Genomic DNA, 6,000 nt, shown 5'->3' with positions numbered 1-6,000 from the left:
GCGTCTGTCTTCGGCTGGAGTCGTGATCTCGGGGTCCTGGGATCGAGCCCTGCTTGGGCTCCCTGCTCAGTGGGGAATCTGCTGCTGCTTCTCACTCTCCCTCTCTGCTCTCCCAATCTCTCTCTCAAATAAATAAATACAATCTTTTAAACAAACAAAAACAAAAAACCTTAGAGGAAATGATAGTAAGTTTTGCATTCAAGGTATATGTGAGCATGTATAATACCTAATACTAAGTGAAATAGTTTTGACTTTTCTGATTCAAATGTTCTAAGTAAATTCTTTTTGAGGAAAAAAGGTTTTAGAGCTTCACTGATCTTGTTGACAAATAGTTCTCAAATTTGAGCATACATCCCAGTCCCCTAGAGGGGCTGGTTAAAGCACAGATGACACCACCAAAGCTTCGGATTCATTAAGGCAGGGATACAGGTCCAAGAATTAGCATTTCTAACAATTTTCCGTATGATGCCCCTAATCCAGAGAACGATAGCATAGACCAAAAAGCTGGCTCCTGACCCACCTTCTACCACTCATGTGATCCACTTACATGGTATTACTTGAGCTATTAACCTTGGCTGCCCCAGCACTGGCAGAGCTGTGGAAATATTCTTCTCCTGACCTGGGCTCCAATTTAATCTAGTAGGATCATTTTCTCACTCACTATGGGAGTGTCTGAAACTTGATCCTGTTTTAGTTGAACTATTCATGAAGCTTCTGAGTTCAGCCTGGGAGTGGGGAAGGAACAGAGCTACCACCACTTTCCTTTTTGTAAGAGTGGGTTGATAAAAAGGGGTGAGGTTGCCAAGAGATGTGCTTGAGCAGGAGGAGACTGCCCTGCCAACAGCCAGCCTTGGGTATCACTCTCTCAAAAGGTAAATAACTGTCCGTATTGTCTTTCTGGTGAAGTTTTTATGGGAATAATTCCAACAATTCTTCTGAGTTTCATAGCACTTCTCTACAAGCTTGGGAAGTACTTAGGGAAATGACTGAGGGAAGTAAAGAACTTTTTCTTTCCTTAGAGCTTTTCTGGAAAAGTGAAACTTTAAGTAAGAGGCACAGTGTTGTTTTGAGGCAAACCAGGGGAACCTCTGTTGGTCCCATTGCCTAGAGGATGTCTTTGATTTTAGGGATTATAGGAAGAGAGTTTCATTTTTCTATTTCCTCACCATCACCTCTCCCTTTAGAGTAAACTTATGGCCAGGAGAGAAAAGCTGGGTCGTTTTAGGTGGTTTTTGTTGTCCTGTTTTGTTTTTTGTTCATTTGTCTTTAAGAAATATAGGGCCACAGATGGGGAAAAATGAAGTGATTTGGGAAGGGAACATGGGAAAGGAAGAGGGGATTGATCTTTCTGAGAAGTGTTAAGTGAAAGCGAACTAACTACTGCTGCAGATTTATAAATGCTCTTATTCTGTTTCCTACTTTAGCAGTATCAGATTTTACATAAACCAATAGATTCATGCCCCACCTCCTTTTCCCTATTCTAGTCCTAAGCAGTACTCCTGTTTATCTCAAACAAAACAAGAACCTTTTTTAAAGATTTTATTTATGTATTTGTCAGAAAGAGAGAGAGAGCATAAGCGGGGGGTGGGGGGGCTTGGGGAGGGAGCGCAGCTGGCAGAAGGAGAAGCAAGCTCCCTGCTGAGCAAGGAGCCCAACGCAGGGCTCCATCCCAGAACCCTGGGATCATGACCTGAGCTGAAGGCAGACGCTTAACCAACTGAGCCACCCAGGCATCCCCAAAACAGGAACCTTAAGAATCACTAAAAAAATTACAGGGGAGGTCTTTGCTTTGGAAAACAGATTTTAGAATTACCATGGTATCTGTCACTTCAATCTGTCAAGAAAAGTGATTTTGCCTGAGAGGTCTTAGAAGAAAGGAAACTGAATATCCAAGGCTCCAATAATTTGTGATTTTTTTTCCATTCTAAGAAACTTTTTACGTAATTTTGTATTCAAAATCTTGCATTCTTTTTCTGAAAGAGAGACCTCCAACTTGTATAAACTTTCAGGATCTATAAAACCTAGATCTGATCCCTGCATATGAAAATAAGAGCCAAGAACATAACATGACATACTTGGAACCAAAACATCAGTCTTCTTCTTTTCTTTCCCTTTCTCAGTAAGGATGTATTTTACTTTTTGAGGTGGAGAGAGGAAAGATATCAGCGTAACAGTAGCAAAATTAGCTTTTTGGAATTTGGCAGCTATGAGTGAGAAGTTTAAATAAGTAAACTAGATACCTTTCATTCAAAGTCCAGGAATTCAGATTTAATTAGACAAGGAGAAGGAGAATCACAGATGACTTGATGTTTTCCAATTTCCAGATACTGAAGGTTCCCATATCTCTGCAGCATTTGAGGCTGTTGGCAATACCCCTCCTTGAAATTCTCTCATCTGTTCAATTTCATGACTCTACGCTCTTCAGGTTTTCCTACTTATAACTATTCCATCTGTGGTTTCTTGAACTCTTTCCTCCGACATAAAAGCAGGCATTCCCTTGTTTCACATTCTCCTTTGGCCATCTCATCTATTTCCATGATTTCAACTACCCTGAACTCAGGTGACTCAGCTCTAAAGATCTTGCTTTTCTTCACCCTAAACTTAAGTCCCACATTTCTGCCTCCTGAGCATATCATACCAGTACCTTCAAATTCAACCTACTCAAACTGGATTCATCATAGTCCCTTAAAGTATCTGCTAATTCCTAAAATAAATAATTCTATGAATGGCAACATTTTTCTTTTAGCCATCCAAAGTCAAACCCCAGGATTTTCTTTATCATTTCCTTCTTCCCCCCACTATATGTCCATTTAATTTATAAATCATGTCAAATCCTCTTTCACATCCATTCCTTCCTTTCTTTCACTATGTCACCCTAGTTTATACTTTTGTTGCCTCTTAGCAAGACTGCTGCAACTCCTTCTAATTGTTTTTCGCCCTGTAGTGTCCAATATCTCTTACATACTGTTGCCAGTTATCTTCCGTAAAGTATGGCTTTGATGACTTACCTTCCTTCAGCAAGCATGAATTGTGTATGCTTAATATGCCGGGCACTGATATAGATATTAATTCATTTATGTAGGCATACTAAACACCTACAATGTGCCAGCCCTGCCTAGGCACTGAAGCTATGCCACTAATGGGACACAGACCTAACGCTTAGAGCTTACATTCCAGTTAGAGTCAGTGGAATGCACAGGAAGATAGGAGCGCTACTCTCATTTATCTGCCCAAAATCCTTCAATGTTCCCCCATTTGAATAAAATTTTTTTATTAAAAAAAATCTTTTTTTTAAGATTTTATTTATTTATTTATTTGATAGAGAGCACAAGCAGGGGGGAGTGGCAGGCAAAGGAAGAGGGAGAAGCAGACTCCCCACGGAGCAGGGAGCCCGACATGGGGCTCCATCCCGGGATCCCAGGACCATGACCAGAGCAGAAGGCGGATACCTAACTGACTGAGTCACCCAGGAGCCCTAAATTCTTTTTTTTTAAGATTTTATTTATTTATTTGAGGGAGAGAGAGCGAATGAGAGAGAGAGAGAGAGAGAGAGCATGAGTGGGGTGAGGGGCAGAGGGAGAAGCAGACTCCCGGCTGAGCAGGGAGCCCGATGCAGGGCTCAATCCTGGGACATGATCCAGAATCATGACCTGAGCTGAAGGCAGACGCTTAACCGACTGAGCCACCCAGATGCCCCTAAAATTCAAATTCTTTATGCTGACTTTCAAAGCTCATTATGATTTTTTTCTTCCAAGTTTTAATTTAAATTCCAGTTAGTTAAAAATATGGAATGATTAATGAATTTGTATGTCATCTTTGTGCAAGGGCCATGCTAATCTTCTCTGTATCATTCCATTTTTTAGTACAAGGCTTATTATGATCTTATCTCAAACAACAGAAGTATAGTACTAGATGAATAATCTTGGGTTTACGTGGGTCTTCTATTCTATATTTGGCACCACGTTTTAAAGGGGATGTAGACACACTAGAGAAAAAGACTAGAGTGATAGAAAGACCATATCCTCTGGGAAATGATTAAATTATGAAATGATTGAAGAAATGAGTCAACAAGTACTTGATAACTATCTTCACATCCTGAAAATCTTGTGTAGGAGAAGATATGTGTTACCCTATATGGTCCTAAGTTAAAAGTGGAGCGGTGAGTGCTAAGGAGACAGATTTGGCTCAATGTGAAGAACTACTTTTATTATTGTGGCATTATTTACAATAGCCAAGAATGGAAGCAACCCAAGTGTTGGATGGATAAAGAAGATGTTGTGTATACACACACATACACACACGTATAATCAAATATTACTCAGCCATGAAGAATAATGAAATCTTGCCATTTGCAACAATATGGATAGACCTAGAGGATATTATGCAGAGTGAATAAGTCAGAGAAAGACAAATACCATATGATTTCACTTATATATGGGATCTAAAAAACAAAACAAACAAAAAGCAGAAACAGACCCATAAATACAAAAATAAACTGGTGGTTGCCAGAAGGAAGGGAGGTGAGGGGATGGGCAAAATGGGTGAAGTGGGGTGGGAGGTCCAGGCTTCCAGTTATGGAATGAATAAGTCATGGGGTTGAAAGGAACAGCACGGGGAATATACTCAATGATATTAAATTGTGTTGCATGGTGACTACCCTTGTGGTGAGCATAGCATACATATAGAATTGTTGAATCACTACACTGTATACCTAAAACTAATAACATTGTGTGTCAACTATATTTCAATTAAAAAAAAAGAAAAAATAAGTACTTTTAAAGAATGAGACACCTTGGAAGATAGTCACTTCTGACCCCTGAAGGACCCCGAGGACCTCACCCAAGTAGTTAAAGCAGGGACTTTGCAGGAATGATTAGAAGGCTAATGCCACAACATGACTTTCAAGGGTTCCTTCCAACTATGAGATTCTATGATTTTATACCTTTCACTTTCATGCATTGTGAGCTCTACCATACTGAATTAAGCAGCATTTCCCCAAAAGTTCCATGCTTCTTTGACTCCATCACTCTTCCTTCATTGAAGTGTTCTTTCTTTATTCCAGATTGAGCTCAGCCATCACTTTTAGAAAGATTTCTATGACTAATACTACCCCATCTGAGTTTGTTCATCAGACAAGGGTTATACTGTCCATTCTCTACACCCACGAGAAGCAGAGTGTTCCTTCTGACACTGGTTTCCACATCAACAAACATTTCCTACCGAGTGCAAGCACTATGTTAATCTATGCTGTGAGAAGTTTAAAAAATCAAAACATTTATATTTTTGCCCTCTAGAAGCTGTTGTGGAGCAAGAAATCCTGTCCCCTCGAAGGTCCTTCTAGCTGGATTAAGAATCAAACTGACATGGGACAGATTAACAGGAGAAAATCAAATTTAAATAGGTGTATGTAGGGGACTCCCCATAGACATGGAAATTCCAAAGGCAGGCAAGATGAGATATTTATCTCATTCTGAACTACAGAGAAGGGGGTAGGGGTCTGGGATTTCAGAGGAAAGGAATGCACTTCAGAGGGTAGTAAGAAGAGCAGATGACCCTTATTTGGGGAAAGACCGCCAATTTAGATTTTTCTGTGGGGTTAAGAGAGAGACAAAAGTTTCTCTTGAGCCCACAGGATCTCAAGTGCCTTCCGCTCTGAATGATCCACTTGCCAGAGTGACACGGGGGGGGGGGGGGGCGCTGTCCTGAATCCCTTCAAAGCTCATATTTACAGAAGAATATCAGGTTAGTTGTTGTCTCGTGCATCCTCCACATTCCTGCCAGTCTGATATTTCTAACACAAATATCTAATGGTATAATTTCCATGTTTAAAAGCTTTCCAATGGCTCCCCACTGATTGAAAAGTTGAGTCCAGAGTCTTTAATGTACCATATAAGGACCCTGATGAACTGGCCTAGGCCATGGCTCCTGCCTGTTCTTCAATAGAATACATTCCCAATACTTACTGAGCACTTACTGTTTCTCAAACATACTATACTGTCC

At 40.4% G+C, this 6,000-nt stretch overlaps 1 non-coding gene across 1 annotated transcript; it reads right to left on the bottom strand.

Moving 5' to 3' along the window:
• Nucleotides 1-3,779: 3,779 nt before the first annotated feature.
• On the bottom strand, nucleotides 3,780-3,884 carry LOC112813374 (U6 spliceosomal RNA). The gene has a single exon (XR_003205516.1). It is a non-coding gene; the product is annotated as a U6 spliceosomal RNA (small nuclear RNA).
• Nucleotides 3,885-6,000: the final 2,116 nt, after the last annotated feature.

This window comes from Callorhinus ursinus, unplaced genomic scaffold, assembly GCF_003265705.2.
Source record: "Callorhinus ursinus isolate GAN/ISIS: 27379988/994484 unplaced genomic scaffold, GSC_fseal_2.0 scaffold90, whole genome shotgun sequence".
Lineage (NCBI taxonomy): Eukaryota > Metazoa > Chordata > Mammalia > Carnivora > Otariidae > Callorhinus > Callorhinus ursinus.
This window is presented reverse-complemented; position numbering and strand designations above follow the sequence as displayed.